The sequence below is a fragment of the Anoplopoma fimbria genome, chromosome 2 (assembly GCF_027596085.1).
Source record: "Anoplopoma fimbria isolate UVic2021 breed Golden Eagle Sablefish chromosome 2, Afim_UVic_2022, whole genome shotgun sequence".
NCBI classification, from domain to species: domain Eukaryota; kingdom Metazoa; phylum Chordata; class Actinopteri; order Perciformes; family Anoplopomatidae; genus Anoplopoma; species Anoplopoma fimbria.
The window spans coordinates 11678683-11698596 of record NC_072450.1 but is presented as its reverse complement, the minus strand read 5'-3'; positions in this window follow the sequence as shown (position 1 = coordinate 11698596).

Genomic DNA, 19914 nt, shown 5'->3' with positions numbered 1-19914 from the left:
CTAACAGTCGTAACTGTCACAGTACCCTCGGGACCTTTCAGAAGCTCCTCATCCAACTCCTCCATCACATCTTCTATTTCCAGATCCTCTTCCATCTCCCCTTCCATCTCTTTTTCCATTTCCTCCAACAACATGGCCAAAGGTCTTTTCTTCGCTGCCCTCCTTGTATCACTGTGCTGTTTCTCTGGGTAGCCATGGAAATAGAAGGTAGCTGGGCAGAAGCACTGGCAAACCAACGTCTTGCTGCAAAAGCAGGATAGTTGTCTGTGGTGGATCCTGTTATCATGTGGGATGACCTGATGTATTTGTCTTGTTGAGGGAACCTGTTTGAGAGGATGCATGAGAAGTGTATCGTATCTTTGCATGTCTTCTTCTGCAACGTGGTACAGCTGAACGCTCTTCAGACTGTTTGAGACCTTTTCAAAGAATGTGTGTCCATCTGTCATATCATTTCCTCTCAGGACCAGGTTGTCAGCTGTTCTTTTCACTGTACCGCCAATGCCGTCTGGTGCCCCCTTACCATGGGAAGTGGGGAAGAAGTTCCATGTTGCTCTTTCAAACCCCAGTGTAGGGGGGATACAAGACAGAAGGAAAAAATTCTTCTTGTTCTTATACTGTTTACTTGGACCATCAGACCAAAAGTGCACGGTGGTAACCTGCGGATATCTCGTTTTGATATCTTTTAGGACTGGATCCATGTGTGTCCAGATTGCTGCAGCATCCTGTCTCTTTGACTCTGAAAGTGTGCAAAACCCTGCCTTTCCACCCTTAATGTAATACATTCCGGTATGTAGCGTTATCTGTGGCAGATTTTGTCCAAAATGGCAGGCCTGTACTTCAGATTGATACTTGCATCTCCAGGATTCTGAAAAGTCAACGTGAACAATTGCTGTACTTTCTTCACAAGTCTCAATTGTGTTTCTGTATGCTTTTGACTGGTTTTGCACTAAACACACATGTGTTGTGGTTTCATTTCTGAGTATTTGCTCATAGAGTTTGATGAGCTCTGAAAGACTGCCACTGTGTTGGACGAGTTTAGTGTTGATGTGGATTCCATTGACTGTGTCTTCTTGAACTCTCTCCCACTGCTTCCACTGAACATGGATTTTGTCTTGCTCTTGGGTTGTAACTGTACCTTTGTTTAGACATCGTGAGCAGGTGCGAAGAAGGCAGGCCTCACTTGCTGGAGAGCAACAAACTAATTGAAAACTGTCATCCAGTTTGTTTGACTTCACAACACCAGACATTCTAAGGACCTCGAGCATTAAGTATGCATTTTCATGCTTTTGACACAGACATGTCTTTCGATCAGATGCTTTTGGTGCTGTAATATAGAATGGCTTCAGAGTACAGAAAGAAGAATAGCTCAGCTTCACAGTGGGGTTCCTAATGAGGAAATCAGTGTGGAGGTTGATCATGGAGTCTGTCAGGATCATTCTCTGCTGCTTCATCTTATTCCTAGTGATGGTGTCAGTCTTATCAGTGGTCACATGTGCAGAGTTCAGGAAGAAATCCTTAACAGTCTCTGTTATACCCTTTAGGAATGTTGGCTTTTTCTTTGTCTGTTTCTTTCCTCTCATTAACTTGTAGGTTATCCCAAACTGGTGGATTTGGTGAAGGAGACGATACTTTTTTAGAATCTTGCCTGATGACACACTTAGTGCTGGTTCCTGACGCCGTGGCCCAGGAGTTTGTTTGTTTTTCTTCAGCTCTCTTCTTAGGATGTTGTGGAATAGAAGGGCTTTCTTGATTTTTGGATTCCTAATTTTGCTTCCTGATAGCATCTTCTTTGTTTCTGTTCCTGGGGAGTCAAGTGGTGTTTTAATTGTAGCCTTTCTTCCTCGACATATTCTTTTTCTCAGTTTGTTTCGTTGCTTTGTTACCTTCTTAAGCTTCTCTTTCAAAGTTTTTATTTCTCTTGAATGCCTTTTTCTCGTTTTACTTCTCTCCCTTTCCTGTCTGAGAGACTGTCTGCTGTGTCTGGCATTGTATTCTTGAATATTCTGATCTTGCGGACTATCTGGAGGGGTGTGAGCCTCCAGCACTGCATCTTCATTGGATCTTTTCTGTCTGGACCTTTTCTGTGCCTCTCTCCAATACTTTCTCCAATTCCTCTTTGCCCTGTCTCCCATGTCGTCTATTTGTATTACTTTTTTGTCTGTAACTCTCTTCTTCCACCTTTGTCTTTCCTTCTCTTGCATAGCATGTTTGCTCTCTTGGTCACTGTTCAATTTTTCCCTTCTCTTTCGTTGGTACTCTCTATTTCTTCTCCTTTGCTCCTCAACTGACAATTTCTGTCTAGCCATGCTTTCCTACAATACAAATTTAAATAATAACAATTTTACTTAAATAAGACTATAGAATCAGATTTCTATTTACTTGACATGATTGATTGATGGATGGATGGATGTAAAATCCTCAAGGTGCGGGATGTAGTTTTCATAACCAGATATTATGAAAATCTACACACTGGCTTCTCATCTCTCTCTCTCTATCTCTGTCTCTACATATATATGTAGAGACAGAGATATATGTGCTGGGAAAGTTACACGTTATACAATAATAAGTAGACCACTGCCTGCCCATTCTCTACAAGTCAGATGCGTATGGTTAAATAATGTAATGCATGCTATGCTATGTATGTACATTTATGTGTAAATAAAACCCTGAAATAACATTTTAACCCTTTACTATATTCAAAAATGATATTATATTAGCACATTAAGAGGTTTTGGGGGATTTGTCAACTCTGTCAGCTTATAGGTCAACTCCGTCAGACATAAAACCTGACGGATTTGACGTCTGACGGAGTTGACGTAAGGGCATGTATTTTCCCGCCAAAACGTGTATTGTACACGGCAGCTAGCTAGTTTTTCCTCAGTTGCTAAGTGTCCCAATAACCACACTAAAATGCTTAAATTCAATCCTCTATGGTTTAAAAAAAGTATCTTAACAGAAAGATGGTATTGACATGGTCCAGCTGTGACCAAAGGAATATTGACATTGATTGTCTAAAATATCAAAAAATGTAAAACGTACCAGAGCATGTGTGGTAGTGTTGCATTCACCACAGGCAGGGAGATGAAAAGGGGTCCTCAGGGATATAGCTGACCATGCTATTTCCTGATTTATTGTGGCTTATGAGAAAATCTGACGGAGTTGACAGAAACTGAGGACACAACTTTGATAGGCAGATTTTTATGGAAAATATTGTTTGACGTTCACTTCATGCATTTTTTTTATATTTATACCCCTTTTTTATTTGATATATATGTTTTCACAATTGTAGAGCTTTTTTAAAAGTTTTTTGGGATGGTCAACATTTTGACCTCTTGCTGAGGACAAGTGCAATAACATTGACCTTCTAACCACAGACCATACATTTAAACAAATTTTCCCCAAAAAGATAAAAAAATATATTCTAAAAATCACATAGGTATATACAATTCCTTTAGATTTAAATTTGTAAGTATGTCAATCATGATGAATTTCTTCATTTTTGATATAAAGTAGACTTTTCTATGTAGGACATGTTTTGTCCCGACTCTCAAGAATCAGAGATTAAGTGAAGCTGAAAGGGTGGTACGGTGGCAGCAGAACAAAGCAATACTGCTTGAAGCTGGATCAAAAAGACAACATATACTGTAGGAATACACAAAACATTTAACTTCAACTTCTGTTGGGCATATCTGCTCCTCAAAGGCACACACGTTTAGCCTTGTTGACATTAAGTTCTAGTTATTGAGGGTTTCTTTCATCAGTCTATCTGTAGAAATCAAACTTTCTTTCTGGTGTTTACTACATCCTTTCTAAGATAAAAGCAGTTGTATTACATTTGAAGACTTCATGATTTTAAAAAGGCAAACCACATTTAATTTTTTAGCATTCATGAAACTACAGCTTCCATGGAGATTTACCACCACTGCCCTTCAAGTTAGATTCGGCTTGTCTAACTATTATTTAAAAAAATTAAGTTAATTTGCAGAAACATTTTTAGTAGTTTTAATTGAATATGTACTTTTTGCTGTAATGTAGTACTACTGCTTTTTACGTCTCAGCTTGATGCAATGACATATCAGAATCAGCTTTATTTGCCAGGTGTTAGTACATACAACAGAAATTTGGCTCCAAATATTTTGCTCTCATTGTACACCAAAAGTACTACAGAGTGCAACACCAAGGCTGCCATCCAAGGAGCCATCATGGCTTTTCTTGTGTAGAAATGTATGGTGTCAGTACACTGGGACATCTATGTTGGGTGTATAAGTGCAATGCTTCTAACCAGAGCTAACCACAACTGTTAGCTTCATAGTGCAGTAAGGTATTTTGTAAATTGAAGATTACATCTTGAAACATCAGCTCTATCAACACAGGTGAAGTCCTCCATTGGGCTGTGAGCTTTACCGTGTTCCCTATGAAAGAGACAAACTGATCTTGGAGCTTCAAGATGACCAGATTCAGTCTATTTCACTGGTAGCGAGAAGAACCCTGCTGCTACCTGACAAGTAAGGCAAGAAGGACACTGACTCACTGAGTTGAGCTACAGGCAGGGTTCTTTATAGACTATGGTTTTGTTGTCACTAAGGTTACATGGATGCAGCGCTGTATTCTGAAATTTGGCAAAATATTTAGCTCATTGTGATTCGCTGACAAAGTGTATACTGCGCAAATTCTGTGCAGTGCACGACAGAGGACAGAACCTATTGTAAATAGTCTTTTGGAGCCTGTGTATATCACAACTACAAAGCCAAATATGTTTAGAAAAGCAAAACTTCTAATAATTTGACTCAAATATGAAAAAAAAGACCTGTAAATTGACATACCAACATACTTTTTTAGATGAATATTATGCAGCGGATGGCGAAGGTGTCTTTGTGAAGCATGGATGGTTTGCCAGCAGCACATTTCCTAGACATTGGCTGTCAGTCTGTCAGGTGAACTATTCTTTTTTCGGGTCTGATTAGGTTGACAGTTCTCTCTGTACCGAATGGTCATTTCCTGGAACAATTGCATGGCTTCCTGCAGTGAAAACTTTTATCCCTTTCCTGCCTATCCTTTAAATTGATGTGGTGTGGACAGGAAATGTAGCCTTGGGGCATTGTGGATTATATATGTCAGGTTGAGGCCAATATTTCCTCCTTGCAATTACATGTCAGGTATGAGGTGCACATGAGAAAGAATTCAAGTGAGAAAATGAAAACGATTAAAATTAACTTAAGTGCACCACATGCAGACATTGGCTTCTATGATGCTGATGATGATGATGATGATGATGAATTTGACACTGAGTCTACCCAGTACAGCACTTTTGTGTGTGTGTGTGAGGGTGATATAGGGAGAAAGGTTAGAAGGAACAAGCCAGGCAGAGATAGCGAGTGCGGGTTGCAGATTTTTTCATTTTTGTCTCCATTTGGGAACAGACGATTGGAACCCTGAAGCGAGTCTTAACAAAGCAGACTGGTTTTGCTTTTCCCTCTGAGCTCTCAAAACAACATGAGGAGGAACAAAAGACCTGGGGACTGCTGCAGTCCTTTCAATTCTACAAACTATTTCCTGATAGATACATCAGACAGGCACGCAAACAGAGAGAGAGAGAGAGAGAGAGAGAGAGTCTGACAATAGATAGAAAAATAGATGGAGGGATGGAGAGCCAGAGAGGAAAATGGAGGAAGCCATCATCCCTTATTAGCTGTGTGGCACCATTCGCTTTTATTTAACCTCCTCTGGAGAAGAGAACACTCCAAAAGACATGGTTTTCAGTTATGAATAAAAGGTTTTTTTTTAATAAATGGTGTGAACTTAATGTTCTTTTAGCAACCAAACTAAGCTGCTTCTGTAACTTTATTGACCAAAATGATGTTTATTTGTGACCAAAATGCCTCTTTAGAACAGAAATAATAGAGAATCTCCGGCAGCAATTTTGACTGACCGTCTAGCGAGTAAACGTTTAAACTAGCACTGCGAATAATACATTACCAAGCTTCCGGACCTTTTTTTTCCATAAACGAGCAAATGTCATTGTGTGGTCTGACTGTTGTTTTATGGTAGTAAATAATAAAGTAAAGCTTGTCCCGTCAGATGCACTAATGTGATAACATTAGCTAGGTAGCAAAAGTGATCTGAGATCATTTAAGATGATATCCAATGCCTTCAGTTTCATCAGAATTTACTTATCAAATGTTAGTTTATATTATGGTATATCAGACATCTACATAGCATACACCTCTAAATATAATTCTACTTTTGAATTCAATGAGTGGAATAATAAAAATAAACTTTAGGCAAATCGCTTATCATCACTAAATGTGAGATGCTGGCCGGGCTTGGCCTGGATACATATAAAGATACAGATTTCAGTAATTTGTACTATTAGATAGAAATTAAGAACAATTTCTTATTTGGTCATATTTGGGGAGGATGACTGTTACTTATGAGTGATGGGGAAGTGGAGGTGTCAGTAAAAAATGAGTTCTCCAAACTCAAATATAAAAGTCAGATATTACCTCAATTGTGAACCATGCTGATTGTGCACATTTGTCATTCCTTTTGACAAAGCCTAAATAAAATATACCTAACCAGCTTTCAGACAAATTTGACCCAAAACCAAACTGACTAAGATTGTGTTTATATGTCAAAATATAGACTGATTCATTAAGGCTATACTCCCCCCTCCAAAGTCAAACACTGTGATGCAAAGATTCCTAAACTGCACTGCTCTCCGTGAGATTTTTAGCCGCATCCCTCAGAGCTCTGCCAGTGCGTGTCTGGAGGTTTGGCTGAGAAAAAGCTGTCTCCAGATGGATAGGGATGATATAGTCACTTCTCCTAGGCCCCCAGTACTCTAATCGGATTTGAGAAGAGAGACTGATAGAGGACATCATTGTCTGTTGCTTGGTGTTTCAGCCCTGAAGGCCTCCACTCCTGTGTACCAAGGCCAAGCATCTCACTGGCCTCACGCAATCCTGCCTTGTGTGAGGCGCGATCCGTTTTGTGCCCCAGGGAGCGAGCCACTGCTGGAGCTCACCGAAGTTTGTGAAGTCATCCCAGACTCACTTCTTTCATGTGTAGATGTGTCAGCATCTCTGCAGGATCCAAGTTTAGCCATCTGTTGAGGGAACCCTTCTTAAGGCAGTTGTCTTTGTTCACAACAAAAGGTTAGCATTTATTTTTTTTCTCTGACTTTACCTGTCTGTGCTAAGATGGAGCCATTGTATTAATGCACCATTCCTCCACCGTAGAAGGTCTGTTCTTTTTATTGAATCTTCCGAAATGCCCACGCTGCTCAAATTAAGTGTCTCATAAAGCTTCCACTTAAATTGTCCTCTAAAGTGTATGCAAAGGTATTGCAGATTCTGCCATTAAAATCTGTATCAACAATTCCCCCGGCTTATAAAATTTGCACTGGCTTTTAGAAATACACGATCCCACTATAATGAGGAAGTGAAATTACAAAGTCAAAGTCCCATTTCACCACCAGAAACAAAAGTCTGCATCCATTATTAATTTGCAATTTTACTGCATTTTGCTCACCATATTTTCTGTTATGTCACCTTGTATTTAGCATTACCACCCTAAATTGTTCCAATGTGATGTTTGCACTTTCCCCAGATTGTCTAAATGTGTGTTGTTATTTTAATAATGCATGCTTTGCCAGCTCAGCAATGCGTCATGCTAGGAGAAGTTATTTTCACTGATGATTTTTTATCATATCCAACCTTGCCTGTGAAGGACCCATAGCACTGTCTGATTATGAATAAGATGTAGTTGCATTAGTTTCACTTTGGCACCTGGGAGACTCGATAGATTCAACTCACCTCATGTTTTGGCCCAAAGTAATGGGAGGGATGCATTTGATCAATAATGCATCATCAAGATAAACGCAGAGCACTCCTGTTGTTTATTTCAATGAATAAAAAGGCTTCCACTTTAAATTGCAATATTAGGTTTGGTACAATTATCATTCTGAATCTGTATAAATTTCACCAAGGGCAACAAAAAAATAAAATCCCTTATTTAAATTACTTGAATAAAGATGGTCATGTTATCTATCAAACTTAAAGGTATTTTACAGGAGTCTGTAGTTAACAGAGACCTGACAAAGTGATTTTTATATTTATGTTGTCATATAAATATGCAGATGTTTGATGCTAAAGTAATACTTCACCCTTAAAAAGGATAATTTGTATATCAATTACTCAGTTAATTTTACTTCCTCAATAATTCGTTTTTTCTCACATGCCAACACGGTAAATGGAAATTCCCAAAACTGAGAAAATGCTTGATGAATAAAAGAAAATGGAAGCCAGGTTTAACAACAGAAAAACTATATCTATATATATAGGTGGTAGACCTAAACTCAGGAATAGCCTGGTGTTGTTCACAGAAGTAGGGTGTGCGAACACTACTTAAGTGTGAGGACAAGACTCCAGGGTCCAGAAGTATAAAACATTAGTATGTATGTATAGAAACCATGCATGCGCCTTTTCACCACAAATTAACTGTTATCTATAAAGGAAGAATGTGTGACAACACCTTACGCATATTTAGAGATAGCTGCAGATGATATGATAAGGTGGACATGGAATTTAATTTGTTTGCCAAATTTGCATATTATTTTGCATGATACCCAGCCTTCCGTTAAATGTCAAAGGCACATTTATAAACTTAATTTTAAGCTTTGAGTGAAGGAATTTCATCATTCTTTTTATTTACATTTAAGCGATGATTTCCCCTGATTGTTTTATTTTATCCTAAATTGCGAGGTCCTTTGTAAAGTCTGTTTCAACATGAGTGCTATGAATGAATCATTGATCATCTTTCTGATGTTTAATAAATATGATGATTGAGATTTTACCACAGTGATGGTTCGCAGAAACATGTAATAAATTAACAGTATGGCCTACAAATAGCCACAGCATTGCGTAATGCCAACTGCTCTGTCACGATTAGAGAACCATATCGTTGCGATACAGTCTGCAAAAAATGCAAATTTCCTTTGCTTTTTCTTTTCATTGACGGGGTAACAATATCCAAACAGATGTTTAAGGGTAATTCTACATCCATTTATGGCTACCTGTTGGAGTGGAGATGAGGCTCAGACGAAAAAAAGCAATTAGTCATGAATTTACACTGACTTTTATGCATCTGGCCCCTGAAGTGCCGTGGGTGTTTTTGTGGCTATGCTGCTACTTTGCATGGTGACTCAATTCCAAGGCTGTGGCTGAGCACAGGGCTGTCCTTGGCTGTCACTTCTCATCATTTGCCGGTCAGCGAGACAGCTGAGCAGAGGGCAGCATATGAGCAGTGAGGAGATGGAGGGAGTGCTGAGTGACAGACTCTAGCAGTGAGTGACTGCGCCCTGTTAGGACCCCCGTTGTCTTCATAGGGAGTCTGACCCTCAAGGGGTATATAAAGGATGAAGAATAATGCTGCAGGTCTACAGTGCGCTTCGACGCACCGACAATCACATATGCAGACAGACTTACGGGTCTGGTATTCCAAACCATACATTAAAATGGGTTTGCATACCTGCAGAGACTTACAAACCACACGTGCACAGGCATAGAAATAAATGACTGTAGCTCACTATGCAACAACCAATATGAGGACACACACACACACATACCTACAATTACACTCACACAGACAAACAATCACACTGTTGTAACCCCTGATATTGATATTCCTCACAGCTGTGGCCTTCATGCATTTAAAAGTCATCATAGGCTGCCTTCAACCACCACATATAATGAAACTCAGTAGCACTTCACTCCTTTCTTTTCTCTTTTTCCTCTTGGGAAGAAATGTGAATGCATGCAATAGTCCATATATATGCGCACATGCATGCACTTGCAAATTCAGTGATACAGGAACATATAGCTTCATTTTAAAAATGCAAAACAAATCCAAGAAATACAGACAGAAATACACGCCCATGCATTTAGCACCTCAGCAATACAATAAACCATCTTTAAACCGAGAGGACCTTCAGCCAGAGAGGTCTGTGATTAATGCAAAGCATACATAAAATGCACAGGGCGCTGTAATAAATGGTCCCTCCTTGGGATTATTAGACATAAGAAAAAATGGTTTTACCCTGTGTATCAGCAAGATTCCCATATAGCTCAAACTCTCTCCACAGCAAAACCATCAACACCATCAGTGAGCAAGATGTAATACACAGAGGACTGTGAACAGGAAAGGAAGCAGTGGCTGTCAAAGATTCATCTGTTAGTTGAGAAGACCGACAACAAAGTAACAGCAAGAACATTCAGGCTTTTCACATTCACTGCATGATCCAGTTTTGGATAGGTAAGCAAAATGTCAATGAGGCAAGGCGATGGATATTCCAGATATGTGAAAAAAGAGGTCAGTGAATATAGTACTACAAAAAAAGGATATCCACACTTTGCTTCAATATTTATTTTGCAGTAATCTCATAACACTGGAAGACAGGAGAGTGAAACATTCTGCACAGCCCTGAGCCCATCGTACCTACATACACATCAGAGGAAACTAATGCATCCACTGTGACAATGAGAGCACCCACTGAAAGGCAAGGTAATGCTGCAATGCACTCATGTGAAAAAGTGCGTATTGACTTGTGTGTGAGAAAGTGGCTATTGCCATACATTCTTTGTGTTGCAAGATTCAATTGTTGGAGGCTGTGACAGTGTTGGTGAGCTTTGCAAAAACATCTTAATAAGTAATTTAATTTTATACTCCGCTTTGAAATATGATTTATGATTAAGTAAGTCGTTGTCAGTGGGATGAGGTAATGTCACCTTCCCCAATGCCAGTTGCCTCGAGAGTTTTTCCAAGAAAATCTGCCTTTAAAATAAGTCAAGGCTACAAGATTAATTTCGAGCAGAACACCGATAAGGGTTTCTTGAGTGTTTTATAATGCTGTCATTGTGCAAGTGGCGTTGATTATTATTTTATTTTTTTCTGGCTGAAGTCTCTCCTTCCCTCATTTCTCTAAACCCTATCCCTATATCTTTGTGACAATCTCCGCTGTAGGCACAGATTAATCAAAATGTGATATATTTTACTCTATCGAAAAGACTTTACTTAAAGTCAAGACGAAATGAAAAATGCTTTTTTACCCTTTTAAATCGTATCCCTGGTCATATTGTGCACCTCTTTCAGAAAAACACATGCATAAAAAAATCTAAATCCAATCATCTTTTTATCGTGTAAAATAAACATGACCTGTGTGCTTATGTGTATCAACCAAATTTCAACCAATAATATAAGAGTGAGGAGTGTGTGGAGCCACAGTACACCATTGAAATATTATGTTTCACTGGTGTTTACTCACAATACAGACATTATGTCATCACTTTGCCCACCTCACAGCAGAAAAGTAGAGGCCTTTTGACTACAGGGTAACTAACTTTTACCACTTTACCAACCTTTTTAAGCAAAACTGAATTGAAAACATGTACAGAAATCTACGCAAAATTCAGATATTCCCTGCTCTGGCATGCTCGTTGCAAATTACTTGACAATGTTTAAGGGTTTGGCGGTGGTTCCACATTTGCTTGTCATTAAAAAAGATATAGTTCTGGATCAGTTTTGGGCGATAAAGCCCGGAGTGGCTGCTTGACTACAGATTCAGGAGCTAATAAAACTCATTAAATATGTGTCTAGAATTAGGATAAGTAAATCCAATGTTTCTTGAAAAGTCTCTAATCTACTTCTGGCTTAACCAGCGCCATTCTTTGGCATGAAGAGTGCCGTTCAGCAGATTTTCCGCAGCCACAAGCTCCAATGTCCTATGCTCTTTTTCACCGTCCATGTTATTCGCGCTCTCATTAGCACTGTGGATCGAGGCATTAATGTCTGTCTCATGCATTTAGACTTTTTACATCTCAAATCCCAAAAGACAACACACAGTGGGTACTAATGTTTTTGTCGTTTTTTCGCTCCGGTTACCTGCTGAGATGTTGTGTGGGAGCTTTGTATGTGTGTGACAGCGAGAGAGAGACGTTGCATCAGAGTAAGCGGGTAGCGCATGGCGTGAGAGCTCTTTGTTTTCCAAAACTGCCAGCTGCGAGTTTCCCCAACATGAGTTAAGTATTAAAGATAAGTACTTTCGGCTCAGATTTAACCTGCTGCTGAGTTAGATAAATGTCCAAATCTGAGGTATCGCTGTTGCCTCATTGTACCTGGAATAACCTCATAAAGTTAAGTCTGTTTTGTATTCATAGCTTGTAAAAAATAATCTATTATGCAGTAATAACAGTAAATATTGTTGGTGTAGATATACAAAGATATACTATACAATACATGTATACACACATATATGTTATACATGTATATATATATATATATATATATATATATATATATATATATATATATATATATATATATAGTCACTGAAGGCACTTGTGCCCATGTGTACTTCTATAAGCTTGGTGCGTCTGTTCTTTTATATTAAAGAAGCCCAACATCATGGCAGCATGTGGCTCAGGATGACAAATCTCCTCTCACTATCTACAGCCACGCAGCTCTCCACCGCGTGGCCGGGGCCATGTTTCCCTGCCTCTCTGACACACAGGCAAGCGGCCTGCTTGCTAAACTACCCCGGCTCCTCAAATGGAGTTCTCATTTTCAAGGGGAACGGCTGCATGGCATAACGCACTTTGTCTTGGGAATTACTTTTTCTCTGCCTGTGTGGCTCTCCGGGATGGACATGGCTGGCTGGCTCTTCGGGGGAGACAGATGGAGGCCGCTGGCTAGCCTGACACGTGTTGAGAGGCTGTGATGAGTCAGTGACGAGGGGTGGGCGGGATAGGGGGGGCACAGCACTCTGTCTGTGTGATGTGTTGATGAGAGCGGGGAGAATCAGAGGGCGGAGGCCTCGCTTGGCCTGAAATCTGCTGTACCAGAGCTCTACATTGGAGTTGCACTAACCTGTATAGTGAACGTGATTTGGATAAGAACAAGGAAATGTTTCATCACTATTTGGGAGATTAACGGCACAAATAACATGAATTTATATTAAAGTGTTGATAATATGTAAATAACAGTTGTATTTTGTTTTTTTATATAGCCTATTTTCTGTCCAAAATTCTAAATCATAAAGCACACCAAAAATATCTGTAATTGTCTTTTTATTTGTACGTAAATAAAAGTCCACAGGCATGCTAGCGGCTGTGAGGCTGTTCTTTGGTACAGCAATGAGTGAACTAACTATTTGCCATGTTCACTATTTTGGTTTGGAGTTATTTATGCTAATATTAGCTACTCAGCGCCAAACAAGATAGTATGAAGTATATATATATAATATATATATATATATATATATATATATATATATAAGAAGTATTGAACAATTTGAAATTATAGTTAAAGTCTGACAATCACGAATGTCTGTCCCAAATCTATTGGCAATCCATCAAATATATGTTGAAACATTTTAACTCAAACCCAGAAATGTGAACCTCATGGGGGCATTACAGGAAAAGCAAAGTTTGTATTGCAGACCAATTCATAATTATTCAGAAGTGGACAGTTTGCATCATCTTCAGTAAATTTGATTAAACAGATCTTTCAATGGGCGGCAAGGCAGAGCATTTACTTTGATGAAGTGAGTTTGAGATCACAGCGAACAGTTTCATTGCTGTATTTGTAGCTGCCTGCATCCTTACACAAGATCTTGACTGCTACTCTACAAACGCTTACACAAGGATAGCTATCTTCCTCTAGTGTCTTCTGCTAGATTCCAGACCATGGCAATGACAGAGGAACTTGGTCTGCCTTAGGCAATGAAACAAGAGTGGCAGTAGGCATCAGGGTCGAGCTGAATAATTCAGCCCCTGGATCACAGTACATTTTCATATTCATATTTTCACTGGCACATTTATCTTAGCAATCCTCGCCTCCTCTGCCTGAATGCATCTTCCTCTTCAGACCCCATAAATACCCAAATCAACTAATGACTCCTCTTGAGGAATTAAAAAGGCATCATTAGAGAGCACCTGAAGGTTGGGTCTGATGTACTGTGAGGACTTTGTCGATGCTGATTAGGAAAACAGTCTCAAGAGTTTATCTGTATTACAGTAAAGTCATATGTAATGAGGAACGAGGCGTACATTAAATGTGCAGTATTTCCCTTTTCATTATTGTCAACACAAGGATTAAAGATGAATTACAGTATTTCTTGCAAAGTTATGGTGGAATACGATTTAGAACGCTTCACAATGCACAGCAGTTTTTGGCGTCAAGACCAAATAATACATGGCAGAGGCCCACTTATTTCCATGTCTTTTTTTATAGAGTGACAGCTTTTATACTCTCGGCACAGAAAAAGTCCATCAGCTGACCAGTGACTGACATTTATATTACAGGAGCTGTATGGCCACTCTACAAAGGTATAAATAATAATACATTTTATAAGACCATTAAATGAAATAACCTAATCAATTAGAAAAAATGACACATAGTAAATATATATTTCTTTCTTTTTTTCCATGTCAGCTATTTTGATGTCACAACAGTAGTGCATTTTCTTTCTAGAGGTAATATCTGAATCCCCAGAGGACACAGAAGATTCAGAATGTTGCACAACAAATCAAACAGTTTTCACTCAAGAAAAATGCTTTCTTTTGAAATTTTCCCCCCAGAATCTCATACTTTGAGTGCTCTCTTTTAATTAAGCTCTTTCTTGTACAGGTGACAAGCCCATTAGAGATGATTTTACTTTCCCTTTGAGTGCGGTAGACTTGCAGGAGAGTACATTTTAAACACTCTAGCACAGCTGAGACAAATAATGCTGGTCGAACGGGCAACAGGTGTGCATTAAAAAAAAAAAGTAGGGAGAAGAGGAGAAGGAGGAGCAGCGAGGAAAACGTGGAGGCAGAAGAGATGACCCACATTGGTGTTACTCGTTATGAATTCGCAATGATGCTGCTGGGCTTGTTAGCACACGGGGGAGCTAGGGGTGATGGGAGATGCACAGTCGGCTATCTCGGCTAACCCCTCTGCAATTCTATTACACTTGTTTATAGCTCTTGGCAAACAGCACACCAAAGATACTTTAGCTTCTGAGGAAAGGGCAGGGTTAAAGGGGGATGACTACTTAGCATTTCACAAGGAGACAAAGAGGGCATCCTGAGCAAAGTGAGCATGCAGGGTAAGTGTGGAAAGAACAGATTGAAAGATACAGATACAACTAGGCTGGCTGTTAGTGATGCATAGTAATAGGACCAAACAGGACAAAAACACTATGGGATTAAATGTTATTATGGATTATGTTTTTTTTTTGTCTAATCTTTCTGTGAATTTGAACTTGTATGGCCTATCCCTAGCACAATTTGAGGGGATTTATAAAAATCTCTGTGATCTGCATGAATATTGAGATCATTTCGGAGTGACTTTCCCTCAGCCAGTTTCAAGTGTTGTGCCAGTTTAAGAGGTGCCAACTGTCACAGCTAATGTAAATGCAGAGTCGGCTACACTATGCTTTTTGTTGAGCAGAGTGATGATGATAGTTGCAACTGCAAATTAGCAACTCTTTTCACACACACAAACAACCAGGAAAATGGCCCTATTTCACTCTCTTATCCACATGGCTACTGACCGAGAGGAGCTTACAAGGTTTCCATAAGATATAAGTGATGATATTGTCTGTAAATTATCTAAACTTCATGTGCAAAATGGTGAACAAATACTCAATTGAACCAAGTAATCACTTTACCACAGTATAAATATAGTGCTTCCATGAACCATTTACAAAGGTTGAACATGTACTTTTGAACTCAACTGCTAAATAATTTCAACACTTAGAGGTAGCTTAACCTTATATTGAAGATGTTTTGTTTAAACTGCAGCTCTGAATTTCTCTGCTATTCATTCCCCTTTATCTATCTGATCAAAGGCTGGCTTTTGCTTTGACATGATGCACATCTTATGATGTACATTTTCTACAACCTTCCATAGGGCAAGAAAAAGCCGTTTTCTACTCTTGCTTTGAATCACAAATTTCTTATCAGCTCTTGCAGAAGAAGGGGGGGCATATTTGGGTAAATGTAACGGCAACATGGATTTCCAGTACAACAATAAATAAATTAACAACCGATACATCAACCAGTGGCAGTTATTGATGGAGCAAGGTTGATGCATTCAGGTTTCTCACTGCATATTGCTTTCTGTCCTTAAGGCAATGGAAGCATATATTATAACGGAAGCAGCAGCATGTCTAAAGCTTGCTGTTAAATTGGTGTTAATGTGTAAAGTGTAAAATGGTGAGAAACTTCAACCTGTTATTAATTAACCTCTTGTCTACATCTTGTTTGGGTCATTTCTTTCAGTGGTATATAGGTTTTGATATTAAGGAATGAATGGTGGAAAAGATAAACATCAAGGCAAAATGAAGAGATGAAATCAAGAGGTCGTCTGAGTGACCCTTAAAGGGGAAGTCCATGAATTGTACACATCAGAGTATGTTTACAGGTCTTGGGGAGTATTACTGCATATGTAAAGGAAGTTACATCACAAATATACAAGCGAACAATTGGCAGTCTTGTTGTATGATGGGTAATATAGGTGCCTGGTTATGACTAGGAATAAGAAAAAATATCTGTAATTCTGATGCATCGTGGTCAAAACATGGTTATAGGTGCAATTCTAAATCAGTAGAGTACTCTTTTTAATGCTAACCTTGTACTCTACCACTATCACCAAGTAGTGGCCTGGAAAATAGAGGTATGTTCAAGATGCAAAATTGTTACCAATTGGTGGTGCATCATAAACAATGGCTGCTCATAGTGATGATGGGCTTGTTGCTAAATATTTTAATGGGTCCATCCTTGCCTTGACATATACAGGGTTTAATTTGATAACCCTGGTTACCAAGTCACATCAACCCAACGAACAACTTCACATTTTAGACATTCATATAAATTGCCTCTACTTCAGACCCAATGCTGTATTGGTGCAGAATCATGAAATACTATCTGAAACTCAATATACTTTATAATATCTTTTTTATCTTTCACATGCTGTGATATCCTCTCAGAAGACAACATTGGTCAGCCAATTTAGACTGTCCTGAGCCCTGCTGTACGCAACACAAATCATTTTTGATTAGACTTGACTGAGCATTCTACTGCAGTAAATTTCCAGTTTTAGTGTTGGTTTTGCAAAGCCAACTGCACGAAAGCATCTCTAACTGAACAAAGTCCAGATCAACTTACTTGCTCACATGTATGCAGTTTCATTGGCTTCATGAATTGGGCTAAAACACCTTTGCCACAGTGACATGCAGCATTTATATTTTTCATCAGTTTTGATTTCCTTTATATAAGAACAAAACCGTAGCTTAAGCTGTGTTCCAACACATACAGGCTACCCCATCACATCATACTCTAATTTTAAGAGGCTAGCATTGATCCACACTAAGGAGACTGAGGACTGTTGAGTAATTTCCACTAAAAAATATGTCTTGAATATGACACAGGACCACTCTTGGCAATGAGCCCACAGGCCCTCTGTGACCAGCGGCTCCAGTACAGCCGTATGCACGGACCATATTTCCACCACTGGTGAGGAAAATAAATGAGAAATCTATCAAACACTTAAGCTTCATTTCATTGTGTAAGAGCACTGATCCATCACAGGGTGTTAATGTCTGAGACAGCCTTTGCTCCTCTGCATGACTGCTGAAAAAAAAAAAAAAAAAAAAAACCACACAGACAAATGCACGTACAGGACTGAAATATCAAAAGGTCAGCAGACAGGCAAGAGGAGAGACTGGTGTCGTTGTAAGACAGGCCGGGCCTCTGAGCTCTCTGTCCCTTAGTGTTTGTGTGATACCAAGCACAACTGGGAATCACAAACAGGTCAAGATGTAGGTTTGGCCATGCATATTCCAGATGCCAGATGCGCCTTCCAATTCCTTTGGTTCATAAATCATCATTCAGTCTAAGTCATCATAAAAAAAAATCCAACCACGGAATTATGATGGTAGAGATTATATGTAAAAAATAATTAAGCCTTTCAGTGAGAGTGCATTTTATCACTGGAAATGATTTCACAACACATACTTATAAATACGTGATGCCAGACATGCACTGACATGCCAAGGATCTCTTAATTTATTCATGAATATGTGCGGAATGTGCACTTAAAAAAACTGCAATTAATCTCTCTTTGGTTCTGCATCATGTTAAAGTTTGATTTCTTCACACGATAGTCTTGTCATCTAACAATTAATATTTCAGTGCATCATACGTATAAAAAAGAACATGCAACTTCTCTCTGTCTGTCCACCATTTTAGTCCTCAGTCATAGCAGAGAGGAAGCAACACGTCATAACTACACCACAGTGCCACACAATGGCCAGGAGAGGAGAAGCATAACTGTTGTAGATTAATTAAAGGGATCATTATCTAACTGTAATTTATCTCTTAACAAAGAGGGGGAAAATGTTGTGCTTCCTCCCTTGTCAGTTTGATCGCAAAATATCAAGAAAATATTACAAACACTTATTGCTGAAATTCACAGGAGAGACCATCCTTGGCCGGTGGATAAGATGATTAGATTTAGATCATTTCTACCATTAGGTAGTGTTTATGTGCTGCTGGGAAACTAAACCACATTGGGCACTAAACAACACAGCATTATGCTTGTTTGTTTGAAAATTAAACCCCTAAGCTTTGATTCTCAAACAAGTGTGATATTTCTTATTGCATTGGTGGACTTTTGCACTGTGATTTTTAGCTGCAAAAGCTGCATCTAGTGCATCCCATTATTCTCAAAATTTCGTTTCCATCTAAGTCACATTCAAATTAGGACAGTTATTTACCTTTTGTCTGTTGGGAAGGGACATTTATAGGTCAGAAAAGGATTTAGATAGATTTATATCAATTATGCAAATTAAGAGAATGTGTGTCATACATTTATGAAAATGAATTCCACCTTGAGTTTGAAGAGAAAGAGAAGGATTAGGAATGTTGGTCAGCTGATGAACATGGTTTTGTTTTGAGAGCAGAATCCCTCAGGAGAAACTGTGTGTTTGCAGCTTTTTGAGCAGTGAAGGGAATCGAGGGTATTGAGAGCTGAATGAGAGCTAATTAGTGGAGGGGTGAGGGTGATGTATTGCTGGTGGAGGGATGGTTTGTACTCTTCAGGGTGGAGGGAATATGGGCCTACACAGATTCTTCACAACGAAATGAAAACTTACTTTCAATGCTGTTATATCATTTTCAAAGTGAATACCTACAGTTTACCTGCAGGTGGAAATACAACTTCCAGCCAAACAACTGTTCAAATAGTTCCTGCTTCCAAACTTCAATATTGAAAACTACATTTTCTCCATAGATATTTCATTGTTATTAACATTAAGCCTCTACCAGTTATGTTAGCTCAAAGACTGTAAACACGGTAAAACAGCTAGCCTAGCTCCATCCTTCATAGGACAAACTTCAGGAGCTCTTAAAGTCTGTATTACTGAGCACAAAACAGCCTTCAGAATAGGACATCTGGACTGAGCAAAGGCCAGGCATTACATAAAGGCCAAACATGGCCCACCATCCGGTCTCAACAGTAAGTTTCACTAAAGGAGGTGATCTTCAAAGACGTCTTTCCCATTGAGAGATGATATGTCACCCTATTTCTACTCTTTGACTGATTTGTACTTTAAAGGTTGAATAAACAATTGGAAATGCATACTTGCTGCCTTTTTAAAAATGTTGCTGATTTTCTCTTTTGTATGAGACATAACGTATCTTATTTCAGCTAGTTATTTTCTATTATATATCCAATTGACTGAGTGTGACTGTTAATAAATAAGTCAGAATACTGCTATATATATTTTACCATTCGCGTTATCATACATGTGTTTGGTTTGAGGAAAGGGGAGGGTATTGAGAATCTGTATTAATTGCTGCTATTGGCTCACTTTAT